The following is an 18,783-nucleotide window of genomic DNA, read 5'->3' as shown; positions in this document are numbered from 1 at the left end:
CTTATTATCCACTGGGCTGTCTCTTCCACATGATAGCCATAGCATTCTACAGGCAACAAAAGTTGAACCTAAGACCTCTTGAAGCCTGGGCTCATAACTCGAACAACTTGTACCTCATCATTTTTACTATATTTGATGTATTAAGGAAAGTTACAAGGTCAGTCCCAGATTTAAAGAGTGGAGAACTAGACTCCACCATTTGATGAGAGTTACTGAAAAGTATTGTAAGTATTTTTGCAATCCAAAACTCTAGGCACACTAGAATATATGATCAGCCTTCATTTTCTGAAACTTGGAAAGCTAAAAGAAGTACAGCTTCTTTCCAAAAACCACAAAACAAAGGCTATGCTACTGCCCTGTGACTTCAAATACAGGTCTTAGAATTATGAAAACATCTTTGAAAGCCAGAACAGGACCTCAAAATGCTAAAAAGGTTATATAAAATGAACCCTCTGTGTTGTTAATAAAATAATCCTGTAAACCCTCCCTAAGTCATCCACATTCTCAAAATGCAGTAAGTACCTTTAAAGCCAGATATTTAAATCAGGCCTATTCACTCACAATACTGGTCAAACAGAAGGTATTTGCCTGTTCTTGATCTTTTGCCCCTGGTCTCTCACGCTGCAGGCAGATACTTTCATAGCTCATGGATTCTTATCTTTGGAAGAGACATGTTGATCACAGTTGCAAAATTTTGTATCACAAATGGACCATTAATTAGTTCTCTGTAGCCTTGCCCATTTTTTCCTAAGGAAATTAAAAGGAGTTCAGATGGAACTCGGAGCATCACTTAAACGGGAAGGATGTGCCAAGCCCAGGGATCTTATGACGTCACAAGTTCTTAACTTCAGTGCTCTTCTGGTATTTTCACCTGCCTCCTTTGACTCAAAATATAAGCTGTCCACTAGTCCACATGGTAACCAGGTCTTCACCTCCTCCTGCACCCAGTCAAATCTCAATGGACCAAGTTTTAAGGGGAATCTTTATGTGTTATTTTATTTATTTATTATTATTATTCGTTTTGTGTTTTGTTTGTTTGGTTGGTTGGTTGTTTTGAGATGGAGTTTCACTCTTGTCGCCCAGGCTGGAGTGCAATGGTGCATTCTCAGCTCACTGCAACTTTCACCTCCCAGGTTCAAGCGATTCTCCTGCCTCAGCCTCCTGAGTAGCTGGGATTACAGGCGGCAGCAACCACACCCAGCTAATTTTTGTATTTTTAGTAGAGACAGGGTTTCACCAAGTTGGCCAGGCTGATCTCAAACTCCTAACCTCAGGTGATCCATCTGCCTCGGCCTCCCAAAGTGCTGGGATTACAGGTGTGAGCCACTGCGCCTGGCCGGAATCTTTATTTTTAAAAGCTCCTGAAAGTATCTTGCTGAGTTATCAAGTTGGGGACACATAGATATTATCAACAAGTTTATATTTCAACCTAAATCTTTTATTTAATCTTTCTCCAAATGACATTAAGGAACCTAAACAAAGAAGCAAGAAAACACCAAAGAACCCCATCAAAAAGTGGGCAAAGGACATGAATAGCCAATTCTCAAGCAAAGATATACAGACAGCCAACAAACATATGAAAAACTGCTCAGCATCACTAATTACCAAGGAAATGCAAATTAAAACCAAAATAAGATACCACCTTACTCCTGCAAGAATGGCCATAATTAAAAAATCAAAAGATAATAGATGTTGGTGCAGATGTGCTGAAAAAGGAACACTTTTACACTGCTGGTGGGAATGTAAATTAGTACAGTCACGATGGAAAACAGTATGGAAATTCCTTAAAGAACTAAATGTAGAACTACCATTTGATCCAGCAATGCCACTACTGGGTATCTACCCAAACAAAAAGAAGTCATTACATGAAAAAGCCACATGCACAAGCATGTTTATAGCAGCAGAATTTGCAATTACAAACATATGAAACCAACCTAAATGCTCATCAATCAACGAGTGGATTTAAAAATGTGCTATGTATACACCATGGAATACTACAGAGCCATAAAACAGAATGTAATAATGGCCTTTGCAGCAACTTGGAACTGGAGGACATTATTCTAAGTGAAGTAACTCAGGAATGGAAAACCAAACATCATGTGTTCTCACTTGTAAGTGGCAGCTAAGCCATGAGGATGTAAGGGCTTTGGGTACTTGTGGGGAAGAGTAGGAAGGGGGTCAGGGATAAGACTACATATTGGATATGGTGTACATTGCTTGGGTGACAGGTGCACCAAAAACTCAGAAATCACTACTATAGGACTTATCCATGTAACCAAACACCACCTGTACCCCAAAAACTATTGAAATAAAATAAAGATAAAAAATTGTTTAAAAGAAAGAAACTATAATGTATAGATTATTTTCTAAGAAGAAAGAAATTATTATTTTGGTTTCTCTGAAACACTTTTACTAGAAAAAAAATTACGCATCACTGACTAAAGAAATTTGGTAGTCAAACACCTGCTTCCTGTAAATTAGAACAGTTTCTTAGGGATATAGCTGACAGATGCCACTTTTATGTAGTGAATCTTCAAAACTGGTACATTATTCTCTTGAAAAGAAGGCTGAAATGTATAAAAATGAACAATAGCAACTACAGAATACATGGAAAAGAAAATTCCTGCTCAATCAGACATAAACTAATGGAGAGCAAAATCTTTGCAAAGAGCAAGATTTGCTCTTGCTTTTTCTTTCCTTTGTGTGCACCAAACACTATTAAAGTAATAATGGCAACAACTATGATTATCAAATCCTCCACTAGGTGCCAGGCCTTTCACTAAGCACTTTACTTGCATTCATCTATTAAATCCTCAAAAAAGTATGAGGTAGCAGTGTTAGCCCCACTTTAAAGATAAAGAATCTGGAATGTAAAAGTGTTAAGTAACTTGTCCAAAGTCACACAGCAGATAAGTGACAGAACTGCGATTGGAACCAGGTTGTCATCCTCCAAAACCCATAAAGGTCAACCGTTGCTACAACCTACCATGGAATATGATGACTAGGGGTAGAGCGAAGGTGGAAAAGGTGACAGGATCTGATAACATGTTCATGGTTTCTCAATATATGCTTAGTAATAACTACAAATTTGACCTCTAACTTTGGATTCTCCCAAAACCAATCATCAATCCACTATGCAGGTGAGTATATAATATTCAAATACCTATATGTTTAAATATATGCTCCCACTTGACAGTGAAAGAAACATCATGTTCCATAAGGACATTCATTTTCTAATCCTTTATACTTGACATTATTAAGCTAAAGTGTGAATTTTCATTACATTTTTAGGGAGATTTTAGTTGTTCATTTTTGTTTCCATATCTTATTCAGATTTTTCAATACGATGAATATTTATTTGCTGCTAAATCAATAAAAAGTAATAGCACTCAGGGGCTGCCAACCATGTGAACAAAAGTCTCTAGCAGGAATTAACTGATAAATTCAATTGACTGGATCTCATTCAAGGGGGCAAAGAGGAAACAATGCAAGTCTTCCTCTCCCACATAACATTATATGAATGTTCCTGTAAGAAAAAGAACATTTCACCAATTTGCCAAGTATTTGAGTTTTTTTCACAACCAGTGTAGCAAAAGTTAGCTGTATGCATTATCCTTAATTTAAAATAATTTTATATAAATGTGATTTATGCCTCAATTGGCAGCAAATGGCACATGTAATATATATATATATTATAATACAGCTTTTATTTTTCTTTGCTTCTGATCTTATATATTTTAACTGGGAATTTTTCGTTTTAAATTTCAACAGCAAATGCTTTAAGTTGTTTTGTTAGATATACATTGTTTCCAAGAAATAAAACATTTAAATATCTATTATCTTGATTTTCTCCTGAGTATTAGACACAGAGTTTCTCTCCCATTATTATATAAGATTTCGATTCAATTATAGTGTTAAGAATTATCTAAATTTATTTTAGGTACAGTTTAAAAATCAAATTTAATCATTTTCTAGATACCATAAGATTGTCTTCTGGTCCAGATATTTGAAGGTATCTAGATAAAAGTCAAAGTAATAGGACTATATATTTTATGGGAGTGTGCTGTTAATTCCATAACACCTCTAGAGTCATTCTATTTGTTTATAAGACCAAAAGGAAGTGGAAAGAGAGGTATAGGACCAATTGGCTCAGCTATCATTGGTTTAGAGATCTGTGCCTATGTCTTAGTATAGTGGTAAGTTTCATAGTGAATGCGAACCCAACCTGAAATCCATCCATGCTAGCTATATCTGAAGAGAGGGCAAAACCAGAGGTGAGGATTTGCATGGTAGGAAGATTACATGGGTCCCAGCAAAACTCATAGAGGATATCATTTTTCATCCAAATGCTATGTTTAAATCAGTTCCTAATAACTGTTAGTAGAAAAAGATTAAAGTGTATCTTTTTCCTTCAAACAACTTGATAAAATCCCACATTAACATCCAAACAGTTTCAGGTATGTCAGGAAGCCCACTTTAAAGAAATACATAAGAAGCAGATCTTCATTCAGTCCATTTGTACCACAAGGCCTAAAAATTCCCTTTGTGGGGCTGAAATAACTAAGACGAGCTGTCTACATTAATCAAACTACATAAGAAATGGGCAAGAGTCTACTACGTGCTGTGTAAAGACAGACACTGACAATCGAAGCTAGGGAGTTTTAATGAGAAGACTTAATTAAGATACACATCATCTTCAGAAATATGAGTCTTTAATTTTCAGAAAATCACTGCCAACCTTAGCTCATCTGTGCTAATTAGCAAAGGCTGGGAATTCAGGAAATCAGGCTCTTAGGGAAAGGGATGCTAAAGAGAGACTTTACAGAGCACTACCCAGATAGTATACTGTTGCAACTCTGATCCTATCATAGAGATTTTTGTAGATTTTGGCAGGAACAGGATTTTAAATATACCTGGCTAAATCGCCCATGAAGTGCATTGTTCCCTAAACATCCTGACATTTGGGAATCTCAAGAACACCAGAGACAAGGACTCATTATGCTCTGTGGCTGTTCTACCAATTGTTGAATAGTTCAATTTAATTGAAAGTATTGTCTTAGGCTAAGCCAAATCTGTCTCTTTGAAGTTTTCATTTACCGTTTAACTCTTACTCTCTGAAATTATGCAGATGAAGACTAACCCATGTTTCCATGTCTCTCTCTGTTAGATTTTCTCTTTTCCAACAGAATTCTCTGTTTTTTCTATTGTTTTTTGATAACTCCATTACAGACGTTACCACTATCCTTGGCAGCCTCCTGGAAGAAACCGAGTTGCTGTCCTTCTTAAAAGTTGGTGTCTCAAAGTGTGATCTACTCAATGTGTCATGTAGTAGAACTTTGTCTCTGGTCCTCTGGACAATTACATTCTTTAATTGCTACCTAAGTTTGCATTAACGTTTTGGCAGTTACAGCACGCTGTTGGCTGGTTTTGAACTTGCAATCAACTAAAACACCTGTCTTTTTTTTATGAACAACTGTTGAGCTAGGTTCCTCTATATTTTGTGCTTCATCAGTTGATTTGTAATTTAAGTCCAAATTTATTTAGTCTCTATTAAACAAATGATCAATGTCCGCTTGCAGAAAAATTAGAAAATATGGCAAGATAAGCAAGATGAGCAAGCATAAAAATTAAGTATAAATCATTCCTATATTCCCAACATTTGAAGATAACCACTCTTGACATTTTGATATATATTTATCAATATGTTTTTCTGTGCATACACACAATGGCTGTTGGGTATTTATGTGTATTTTTTTGCACACATACATGGAATGTAATTATTTATACTCTTATGTACTTGTCATTTTCTGTAAATGCTATAAAAATATTAGTTTTATATTTTCATCTAAAATTGCCTCAAGAATTTCATTTTTACATGTGTTATTATTTCATTTACTATGGCTGTGTAATAAACCACTTCAAAATATAGTGACTTAACAACATTTATTTTGCTCATAATTCTGCAATTTTGCAGACTCAGCAACTTGTCTCTGTTCTATTAAACTAACTGTAGTGGCTTAAAGAGTGGAGGCTGGGGGGGAGGAGCCAAGATGGCCGAATAGGAACAGCTCTGGTCTACAGCTCCCAGCGCGAGCGACGCAGAAGACGGGTGATTTCTGCATTTCCATCTGAGGTACCGTGTTCATCTCACTAGGGAGTGCCAGACAGTGGGCGCAGGTCAGTGGGTGAGCGCACCGTGCACCAGCCGAAGCAGGGGCGAGGCATTGCCTCACTCGGGAAGCGCAAGGGGTCAGGGAGTTCCCTTTCCAGGGGTGACAGACGGCACCTGGAAAATCGGGCCACTCCCACCCGAATACTGTGCTTTTCCGACAGGCTTAGGAACCGGTGCCCCAGGAGAGTATAGCCCGCACCTGGCTCAGAGGGTCCTACGCCCACGGAGTCTCACTGATTGCTAGCACAGCAGTCTGAGATCAAACAGCAAGTCGGCAGCCAGGCTGGGGGAGGGGCGCCCGCCATTGCCCAGGCTCGCTTAGGTAAACAAAGCAGCCTGGAAGCTTGAACTGGGTGGAGCCCACCACAGCTCAAGGAGGCCTGCCTGCCTCTGTAGGCTCCACCTCTGGGGGCAGGACACAGACAAACAAAAAGACAGCAGTAACCTCTGCAGACTTAAATGTCCCTGTCTGACGCTGTGAGGAGAGCAGTGGTTCTCCCAGCACGCAGCTGGAGATCTGAGAACGGGCTGACTGCCTCCTCAAGTGGGTCCCTGACCCCTGACCCCCGAGCAGCCTAACTGGGAGGCACCCCCCAGCAGGGGCAGACTGACACCTCACACGGCCGGCCAGGTACTCCAACAGACCTGCAGCTGAGGGTTCTGTCTGTTAGAAGGAAAACTAACAGAAAGGACATCCACACCAAAAACCCATCTGTACATCACCATCATCAAAGACCAAAAGTAGATAAAACCACAAAGATGGGGAAAAAACAGAGCAGAAAAACTGGAAACTCTAAAAACCAGAGTACCTCTCCTCCTCCAAAGGAACGCAGTTCCTCACCAGCAACGGAACAAAGCTGGACGGAGAATGACTTTGACGAGCTGAGAGAAGAAGGCTTCAGACGATCAAATTACTCCGAGCTACGGGAGGATATTCAAACCAAAGGCAAAGAAGTTGAAAACTTTGAAAAAAATTTAGAAGAATGTATAACTAGAATAACCAATACAGAGAAGTGCTTAAAGGAGCTGATGGAGCTGAAAACCAAGGCTCGAGAACTACGTGAAGAATGCAGAAGCCTCAGGAGCCGATGCAATCAAATGGAAGAAAGGGTATCAGCCCTGGAAGATGAAATGAATGAAATGAAGCAAGAAGGGAAGTTTAGAGAAAAAAGAATAAAAAGAAACGAGCAAAGCCTCCAAGAAATGTGGGACTATGTGAAAAGACCAAATCTACGTCTGATTGGTGTACCTGAAAGTGACGGGGAGAATGGAAACAAGTTGGAAAACACTCTGCAGGATATTATCCAGGAGAACTTCCCCAATCTAGCAAGGCAGGCCAACATTCAGATTCAGGAAATACAGAGAACGCCACAAAGATACTCCTCGAGAAGAGCAACTCCAAGACACATAATTGTCAGATTCACCAAAGTTGAAATGAAGGAAAAAATGTTAAGGGCAGCCAGAGAGAAAGGTCGGGTTACCATCAAAGGGAAGCCCATCAGACTAACAGCGGATCTCTCGGCAGAAACCCTACAAGCCAGAAGAGAGTGGGGGCCAATATTCAACATTCTTAAAGAAAAGAATTTTCAACCCAGAATTTCATATCCTGCCAAACTAAGCTTCATAAGTGAAGGAGAAATAAAATACTTTACAGACAAGCAAATGCTGAGAGATTTTGTCACCACCAGGCCTGCCCTAAAAGAGCTCCTGAAGGAAGCGCTAAACATGGAAGGGCACAACCGGTACCAGCCACTGCAAAATCATACCGAAATGTAAAGAACATCGAGACTAGGAAGAGACTGCATCAACTAACGAGCAAAATATCCAGCTAACATCATAATGACAGGATCAAATTCACACATAACAATATTAACTTTAAATGTAAATGGACTAAATGCTCCAATTAAAAGACACAGACTGGCAAACTGGATAAAGACTCAAGACCCATCAGTGTGCTGTATTCAGGAAACCCATCTCACATGCAGAGACACACATAGGCTCAAAATAAAAGGATGGAGGAAGATCTACCAAGCAAATGGAAAACAAAAAAAGGCAGGGGTTGCAATCCTAGTCTCTGATAAAACAGACTTTAAACCAACAAAGATCAAAAGAGACAAAGAAGGCCATTACATAATGGTAAAGGGATTAATTCAACAAGAAGAGCTAACTATCCTAAATATATATGCACCCAATACAGGAGCACCCAGATTCATAAAGCAAGTCCTGAGTGACCTACAAAGAGACTTAGACTCCCACACATTAATAATGGGAGACTTTAACACCCCACTATCAACATTAGACAGATCAACGAGACAGAAAGTCAACAAGGATACCCAGGAATTGGACTCAGCTCTGCACCAAGCAGACCTAATAGACATCTACAGAACTCTCCACCCCAAATCAACAGACTATACATTTTTTTCAGCACCACACCACACCTATTCCAAAATTGACCATATACTTGGAAGTAAAGCTCTCCTCAATAAATGTAAAAGAACAGAAATTGTAACAAACTGTCTCTCAGATCACAGTGCAATCAAGCTAGAACTCAGGATTAAGAATCTCACTCAAAACCGCTCAACTACGTGGAAACTGAACAACCTGCTCCTGAATGACTACTGGGTACATAACGAAATGAAGGCAGAAATAAAGATGTTCTTTGAAACCAACGAGAACCAAGACACAACATACCAGAATCTCTGGGATGCATTCAAAGCAGTGTGTAGAGGGAAATTTATAGCACTAAATGCCCACAAGAGAAAGCAGGAAAGATCCAAAATTGACACCCTAACATCACAATTAAAAGAACTAGAAAAGCAAGAGCAAACACATTCAAAAGCTAGCAGAAGGCAAGAAATAACTAAAATCAGAGCAGAACTGAAGGAAATAGAGACACAAAAAACCCTTCAAAAAATTAATGAATCCAGGAGCTGGTTTTTTGAAAGGATCAACAAAATTGATAGACCGCTAGCAAGATTAATAAAGAAAAAAAGAGAGAAGAATCAAATAGATGCAATAAAAAATGATAAAGGGGATATCACCACCGATCCCACAGAAATACAAACTACCATCAGAGAATATTACAAACACCTCTATGCAAATAAACTAGAAAATCTAGAAGAAATGGATAAATTCCTCAACACATACACCCTCCCAAGACTAAACCAGGAAGAAGCTGAATCTCTGAATAGACCAATAACAGGAGCTGAAATTGTGGCAATAATCAATAGCTTACCAACCAAAAAAAGTCCAGGTCCAGATGGATTCACAGCCGAATTCTACCAGAGGTACAAGGAGGAGCTGGTACCATTCCTTCTGAAACTATTCCAATCAATAGAAAAAGAGGGAATCCTCCCTAACTCATTTTATGAGGCCAGCATCATCCTGATACCAAAGCCTGGCAGAGACACAACAAAAAAAGAGAATTTTAGACCAATATCCTTGATGAACATTGATGCAAAAATCCTCAATAAAATACTGGCAAACAGAATCCAGCAGCACATCAAAAAGCTTATCCACCATGATCAAGTGGGCTTCATCCCTGGGATGCAAGGCTGGTTCAATATACGCAAATCAATAAATGTAATCCAGCATATAAACAGAACCAAAGACAAAAACCACATGATTATCTCAATAGATGCAGAAAAGGCCTTTGACAAAATTCAACAACCCTTCATGCTAAAAACTCTCAATAAATTAGGAATTGATGGGATGTATCTCAAAATAATAAGAGCTATTTATGACAAACCCACAGCCAATATCATACTGAATGGGCAAAAACTGGAAGCATTCCCTTTGAAAACTGGCACAAGACAGGGATGCCCTCTCTCACCACTTCTATTCAACATAGTGTTGGAAGTTCTGGCCAGGGCAATTAGGCAGGAGAAGGAAATCAAGGGTATTCAATTAGGAAAAGAGGAAATCAAATTGTCCCTGTTTGCAGATGACATGATAGTATATCTAGAAAACCCCATTGTCTCAGCCCAAAATCTCCTTAAGCTGATAAGCAACTTCAGCAAAGTCTCAGGATACAAAATCAATGTGCAAAAATCACAAGCATTCTTATACATCAATAACAGACAAACAGAGAGCCAAATCATGAGTGAACTCCCATTCACAATTGCTTCAAAGAGAATAAAATACCTAGGGATCCAACTTACAAGGGATGTGAAAGACCTCTTCAAGGAGAACTACAAACCACTGCTCAAGGAAATAAAAGAGGATACAAACAAATGGAAGAACATTCCATGCTCATGGGTAGGAAGAATCAATATCATGAAAATGGCCATCCTTCCCAAGGTAATTTACAGATTCAATGCCATCCCCATCAAGCTACCAATGACTTTCTTCACAGAATTGGAAAAAACTACTTTAAAGTTCATATGGAACCAAAAAAGAGCCCGCATCGCCAAGTCAATCCTAAGCCAAAAGAACAAAGCTGGAGGCATCACACTACCTGACTTCAAACTATACTACAAGGCTACAGTAACCAAAACAGCATGGTACTGGTACCAAAACAGAGATATAGATCAATGGAACAGAACAGAGCAGTCAGAAATAATGCCACATATCTACAACTATCTGATCTTTGACAAACCTGACAAAAACAAGAAATGGGGAAAGGATTCCCTATTTAATAAATGGTGCTGGGAAAACTGGCTAGCCATATGTAGAAAGCTGAAACTGGATCCCTTCCTTACACCTTATACAAAAATCAATTCAAGATGGATTAAAGACTTAAATGTTAGACCTAAAACCATAAAAACCCTAGAAGAAAACCTAGGCATTACCATTCAGGACATAGGCATGGGCAAGGACTTCATGTCTAAAACACCAAAAGCAATGGCAACAAAAGCCAAAATTGACAAATGGGATCTAATTAAACTAAAGAGCTTCTGCACAGCAAAAGAAACTACCATCAGAGTGAACAGGCAACCTACAAAATGGGAGAAAATTTTCGCAACCTACTCATCTGACAAAGGGCTAATATCCAGAATCTACAATGAACTCCAACAAATTTACAAGAAAAAAACAAACAACCCCATCAAAAAGTGGGCGAAGGACATGAACAGACACTTCTCAAAAGAAGACATTTATGCAGCCAAAAAACACATGAAAAAATGCTCACCATCACTGGCCATCAGAGAATGCAAATCAAAACCACAATGAGATACCATCTCACACCAGTTAGAATGGCAATCATTAAAAAGTCAGGAAACAACAGGTGCTGGAGAGGATGTGGAGAAATAGGAACACTTTTACACTGTTGGTGGGACTGTAAACTAGTTCAACCCTTGTGGAAGTCAGTGTGGCGATTCCTCAGGGATCTAGAACTAGAAATTCCATTCGACCCAGCCATCCCATTACTGGGTATATACCCAAAGGACTATAAATCATGCTGCTATAAAGACACATGCACACGTATGTTTATTGCGGCATTATTCACAATAGCAAAGACTTGGAACCAACCCAAATGTCCAACAATGATAGACTGGATTAAGAAAATGTGGCACATATACACCATGGAATACTATGCAGCCATAAAAAATGATGAGTTCACGTCCTTTGTAGGGACATGGATGAAATTGGAAATCATCATTCTCAGTAAACTATCGCAAGAACAAAAAACCAAACACCGCATATTCTCACTCATAGGTGGGAATTGAACAATGAGAACACATGGACACAGGAAGAGGAACATCACACTCTGGGGACTGTTGTGGGGTGGGGGGAGGGGGGAGGGATAGCATTGGGAGATATACCTAATGCTAGATGACGAGTTGGTGGGTGCAGCGCACCAGCATGGCACATGTATACATATGTAACTTACCTGCACATTGCGCACATGTACCATAAAACCTAAAGTATAATAATAATAATAATAATAATAATAAAAGAGAAAAAAAAAAGAGTGGAGGCTGGAATCAGTTGCGGAATCTACAGTGGCAACATACTCCCCACCTTCCCTTTTCTCTAGTGGAACCCTAGTGCTTCTCTTGTAGCCTTAAAAAATTTTATTAAAAAATAGAATGGAGGCTGAAATCATCTGAAATCTCTTGTATTACTAGCAGATGCTAGCTCTTGGCAGGAACCTAAGCTAGGGATGTCTGTTACAACACTTACCTGTGACCTTGCCGCATCACCTGGGCCTTCTCACAACATGGTAGCTGGGTTTCAAAGGAGAAATACCCCAAAAAAGAGGGAGCCAAGTGGAAGTAATGTTGCCTTTTTTGACCAACTTTAAAATCACCCAACGTCACTTTCATTATAGTCTATTCATTGAGGGAGTCACAAAGTCTTGCCTGGGTTCAAGGGGAAGAAAAATAGACTCAAACTCTAAATGGGAGTGTGGTAAGGTTGAGGTTGAGCATATGAGAGTGGAAATACTGTGATGGCTAGTTTTGGAAAATATTGTCACTGCAGCTGTAACTCGTTTATGCTACTTAATATTGTTTAAAATTTTTACCTTTAGAAAAAATACTGCAAAGCAGTCTCTACATTTCTGAGTATTTGTGCAATTATTTCCTTGGGATACATTCTGAAAACAGTGATTACAGGGTCAAAATTTACACACATTTTTAAGGCTTTTGACAGATACTGGCAACTTGTCATTCAGAAACAACGGAAATTTCTATCCCAGTCATGAGCCTATGAACAAAAAGGCCCATTTCCCAGCTACCATTTAAACATTAGCTATTATTAGACTTGTTAATATTAGCCAGTGCTATCTTATTGTTATTTACTTTTTAATTTCTTTTAGTACTAGTATATTTGAATATTTTTATATGTCTATTAGTAATTTGTATTTCTTCTTTAGAAGTTGTTTTCATTCAATTTCCTACAATAGGTACTCTCTGAGACTTATATCTTTATCTTTGAACATATCTCACAGATATAACTCCTAAGTATTTTATAATTTAGATTATTATTGTTAATGAGCTATATTTTTCATAGTAGGTCATATTTGTTTCTTGATAATACATAGGAAAACTATTATTTTTTACAATTCTTTCTTATCCAGCCCCTCACTGAATTATTTCAAATCTAATTGTTTTCATTTTGAATCCTCTGTGTCCTATATAGGCAATCAAATTATCTACACCAAATATATTAATAACAGTCTTCACTTTCCCAGTATTCAGATAATTTATACATTATGTTAGAATGTTTACAATATATATTTTAGTTAGAATATCTAAAGCAATGCTAAATATTAATGAAGATAATACACTTCTACTTTTATTTTTTAATGCATGAGTTAATGAGAATGCAGCTAGAATTTCACCCGTGCAAAATAAAAATTCTTACTGTGCTCATTTCCTCCTGTTCTTCATAAGTTTTTCTTCTATTCCCAGATTATTAGCCATAAATGCCATTTTAATTTTTTTGACATATGATTCACAAACCATATCATTCTCTTTTGAAGTATACAATTAAATGGTTTTAGTATAGTTTGGTAAAAAAGTAATTACAGTTTTTGCCATTTAGAGTGAAACTGTGAAACTGATTCCATTAAGACTCCTTTTCTTTATAAATTATCCAGTCTCAGGTATATCTTAATCAGCAGTGTGAAAACAGACTAATACAGTTTCTAAAGTTGGAAATACTGGACTGAATTAAATGATAAAGTATTTATGTGAAATGTCCAGAGTAGACAAATTACTTTTAATGGCAAAAACCATAATTACTCTTGCACCAACCTAATATATTGACAAAGTTGTGCAACCATCACCATTATCTACTTCCAAGACATTTTTGTCACTACAAAAATAAACCATTAATTGGTAGTCACTTCCCATTCCCCACATCCCTCACCCCTTAGCAATCTGTAATCTACTTTCTATCTGTATGGATTTGTCTATTCTGGACATTTCATATAAATACTTTCTCATTTAATTCAGTCCAGTATTTCCCACTTTATAGGCTGCATTAGTCCATTTTCACACTGCTGGTTAAGATATACTTGAGACTGGATAATTTATAAAGAAAAAGAGTCTTATTTGACTCAGGTTTCATGTGGCTGGCGAGGCCTCACAATCATGGTGGAAGGTGAAAGGCATGTCTTACATGGTAGCAGGCAAGAGAGAATGACAGCCAAGCAAAAGGGGTGCCAAGCAAAAGGGGAAACCCCTTATAAAACCATCAGATCTCATGAGACTTATTCACTACCACAAGAACAGTATGGAGAAAACTGCCGCCATGATTAAATTATCTCACACTGGGTCCCTCCCACAACATATGGAGATTATGGGTGCTAAAATTCAAGATGACATTTGAGTGGGGACACAACCAAACCATATCATTCCACCCTGGTTCCTACCAAATTTCACGTCCTCACATTTCAAAACAAATCATGCCTTGCCAACAGTCCCCCAAAGTCTTCACTCATTTCAGCATTAACTCAAAAGTCCACAGTCTAAAGTCTCATCTGAGACAAGGCAAGTCCCTTCTGCCTATAAGCCTGTAAAATCAAAAGCATGTTAGTTACTTCCTAGATACAATGAGGGTGCACACATTGGATAAATATAGCCATTCCAAATGGGAGAAACTGGCCAAAATGAAGGGGCTAAAGGCCCCATGCAAGTCTGAAATCTAGTGGGGCAGTCAAATCTTAAAGCTTCAAAATGATCTCCTTTGACTTCATGTTTCACATCCAGGTCATGCTGATATACGAGGTAGGTTCCCGTGGTCTTGGGCATCTCTGCCCCTGGGGCTTTACAGCCTCCCTTCCAGCTGCTTTGAGTGTCTACACCTTTTCCAGGTGCACAGTACAAGCTGTCAGTGGATCTACCATTCTGGGGTCTGGAGGACCATGGCTCTCTTCTCATAGCTCCACTAGGCAGTGCCCCAGTGGGGACTTTGTGAGGGCGTCAACCCCACATTTCCCTTCTGCATTGCTCTAGCAGATGTTCTCCATGAGGGCCCTGCCCCTGCAGCAAACTTCTTCCTAGACATCCAGGTGTTCCCATACAGCCTCTGAAATCTAGGTGAAGGTTCCCAAACCTCAATTCTTGACTTCTGTGCACCTGCAGGCTCAACACCACATGGAAGCTGCCAAGGCTTAGGGCTTGCACTCTATGAAGCCACAGTCTGAACTGTACCTTTACTCCTTTTAGCCATGGTTAGAATGGCTGGGACACAGGGCACCAAGTCCTTAAGCTGCACATAGCAGCAGGGCCCTGGGCCCAGGCCATGAAACTGTTTTTCCCTCCTAGGCCTCTGAGCTTGTGAGGGGAGGGGCTGCTGCAAAGGTCTCTGACATGCCCTTTGAGGAGACATTTTCCCCATTGTCTTAACGATTAACATGCAGCTGGTCGGGCACGGTGGCTTATGCCTGTAATCCCAGCACTTTGGGAGGCCGAGGTGGGTGGATCAGGAGGTCAGGAGATTGAGACCATCCTGGCTAACATGGTGAAACTCTGTCTCTACTAAAAATACAAAAAATTAGCCGGGCGTGGTGGCAGGCACCTGTAGTCCCAGCTACTCAGGGGCCTGAGGCAGGAGAATAGCGTGAACCCAGGAGGCAGAGTTTGCAGTAAGCCAAGATTGTGCCACTGCACTCCAGCCTGGGTGACGGAGCCAGACTCCGTCACAAACAAACAAAAAAAAAATGCGACTTCTCATTAGTTATGCAAATTTCTGTAGCAGGTTTGGATTTCTCCTCAGAAAATGGGTTTTTATCTTCTATCATATCATCAGGCTGCAAATTTCCCAAACTTTTATGCTCTGTTTCCCTTTTAAAATTGAATGCTTTTGATGGCACTGAAGTTACCTTTTGAATGCTTGGCTGCTTAGAAATTTCTTCTGCCAGATACCCTAAATCATCTCTCTCAAGTTCAAAGTTCTACAAACCTCTAGGGTAGGGGCAAAATGCCACCAATCTCTTTGCTACAGCGTAGCAAGAGTCACCTTTACTCCAGTTCCCAACAAGTTCCTCATTTCCATCTGAGACCACCTCAGCCTGCATTTCATTGTCTATATTATTATCAGCATTTTGTTCAAGCCATTCAACAAGTCTCTAGGAATTTCCAAAGTTTCCTATATTTTCCTGTCTTCTTATGAGCCCTCCAAACTCTTTCAACTTCTGCCTGTTACCCAGTTACAAAGTCACTTCCATATTTTTGGGTGTCTTTACAGCAGTGCCCCACTACCTAGTACCAATTTACTATATTAGTCCGTTTTCACATTGCTGATTAAGACATACCCAAGACTGGGTAATTTATAAAGAAAAAACGGTTTAAGGACGCACAGTTCCACGTGGCTGGGGAGGCCTCACAATCATGGCAGAAGGTGAAAGGCACGTCTTACATGGTGGCAGGCAAGAGACAATGAGAGCCAAGCAAAAGGGGAAACCCCTTATAAAACCATCAGATTTTGTGAGACTTATTCACTACCATGAAAACAGTACGGAAGAAACTGCCCGAGTGATTCAATTATCTCCTACTGGGTCCCTCCCACAACAAGTGGGAATTATGGGAGCTACAATTCAAGATGAGATTTGAGTAGAGACATAATCAAACCGTATCAGAGACTTTTCTGAATTCTAATTCTATTCAGATTATATGACTAGATGAATGTTGATAGTTTTATAAGTATGCCTCTGTGTCTTAAGTTACTAATATATTTTAAACACAAAAGAGCCAATTATTTGCTCAACTTCTATGTAGAAACCATTTGTTACATTTGAATAACAAGCTCACAATTTGCTCATTTCTAGAATCATGTTGCCTGCATATCTCTATTTTGCCTTTAAGTATGTACTGAAAGACTAAGTGATTAGCTAAACACATGATACACTGTCTCTGCTATGCCAACCAAAACCTTGCCAAATGACAAAACTAGGGGGTTTTGGCAAAGTTTATTCTAAGTAATTACATAGGAACTCATATTAATCAATGTACCTTCTCTGTATGGGAATAAATCACCCCTTTCATAATGCAATCCAGACTCTTTCACTAGTATTAACCACAAGCCTACTGACTCATGGTTTTCAGAACAAAGCATTTTTAAAACAAATCATTCAAGTTTTTCTCTTCCTCTAAACGCTGTAATCTTTCCTTTTTTCACAGTATCTAAAAAAGTCACAGACAATGTGGCAAATGCTAAATCTCAACGTTAGTGTCTGCTTTGTAAACACTACAGCCTCGCTGAAGAAGCAATGAAAGGGAGAACAGTATAATTCACATTCATCTATCAAGTTGCTGGTGGTTCTCAAGACATAGTTTATGGAAACTTTCATATTGAATTTTATTATAATTAATAATTCAATTTAGCTTTCTTCTCCCAATTTGGTTGCTGTAAATTATCATGAAAAAGAGTCATGGACTAATAACATGTTAGGTAAAATTTTCATTAGTATCTACATGCAGATTTATAATTAATATAGTCATAGGACCATAAACATTTGTGAAATCTTGTTGAGGGCATGCATATGCAAATCTGCAAATATGTAAACAAGGACACCTTTACCTGATGTGAACTTCATGAATGTTTCATGGATTCTTGAGTGACAGAAGCTTTCAGGAGCAGTGTTTCTCTGATTTCCTTTGCCTGCAAACAGGACACACTGGTAACAATTTATTGCAAGCTTTGTCTCTCACCACCTAATTAATGGGAAATGAATGTAAACCTGAGTATATTCAACCACTGAAGAAAATTAAAAAGATACTAACTAATAAAGAGAAAAAAATTTGTTAATAGCTTATATAAGACCAACTTTGTTGTTTATTAAATTACCTGTATTTACAGAAATCTGTTAAGATAAATATAAGCTTGATGGTGAACTAAATGTTTTATTTTCTATTTGTGAATATGATGGACAGGAACTGCTACAAAAGAGAAGAAAGGTAAATTCTTAAAATATTCAATTCTAGAATGTGTCCATGACCTTTTGTGCCTTATGCCACAAAATGAATTATTCATAGAATATTGATAACTATGTTATACACAGTGGATCGAAGCATTGAGCTGGAAGATGGAAGATTTTAAGTCTCATTTTGGCTCTCCAACTAACCATGTGTCCCTGGACAATACATTCATTCATTCATCCACTTGATAAAATTTTTGAAACTTCTGCCATGTGCTATGTACTCTACCAGGCAATAGAATATAGTAATTAACAAAACAGAAAAATGTCCCTGATTTCAAAAAGCTTAAGTCCAGTCATTTACCCTCTATTCAAGACTTTTACTTTCTAGTCAAGACACACAATTCCTTTGTCTCAAGTGTTCTCATTTATAAAATGAAAAACTTGGATTGCAGTATTTATAATATCCGATCAAAGACTCCTGAGTCTTCATCAATAAAACATGTGCTTTCACTCATGTCCTCAGTAATGACTGTAGGTTGTCCTGAGTTGTGTGTATACCAGGTTTCAAGATCTCCACATGATCACTAGCAACTATTTCTTCAGCAAATTGACATTTTTGTTATGTGGTCTATCAATACACCAACACAATTCTTGCTGAACAACACGGGTGTCCATTCCATAAGCACAACCTCTTGAAGTTCCATTTCAAAATTCATAGCATTCCAACCAGTGTGGATGAGTTACATCTGTGAGTGTGAGGAGACAGCGTTTTCCTCTAGCTTCAGGGTGTTCTGATAAAAGT

General features: G+C 38.6%; 1 long non-coding RNA gene across 1 annotated transcript in view; it reads right to left on the bottom strand.

The window, feature by feature from the left end:
* LOC103891201 (uncharacterized) overlaps positions 1-6,497 on the bottom strand; it is a 99,023-nt gene extending 92,526 nt beyond the window's left edge. Inside the window, exon 1 of the long non-coding RNA XR_010140926.1 lies at positions 6,372-6,497. This is a non-coding gene — a long non-coding RNA (uncharacterized LOC103891201). The remainder of the gene's footprint in view (positions 1-6,371) is intronic.
* Between the last annotated feature and the right edge of the window lie 12,286 nt (positions 6,498-18,783).

The sequence above is a fragment of the Pongo abelii genome, chromosome 6 (assembly GCF_028885655.2).
Source record: "Pongo abelii isolate AG06213 chromosome 6, NHGRI_mPonAbe1-v2.0_pri, whole genome shotgun sequence".
Lineage (NCBI taxonomy): Eukaryota > Metazoa > Chordata > Mammalia > Primates > Hominidae > Pongo > Pongo abelii.
The sequence above is the reverse complement of the archived record's forward strand: the minus strand, read 5'-3'. Positions and strand labels throughout refer to the sequence as shown.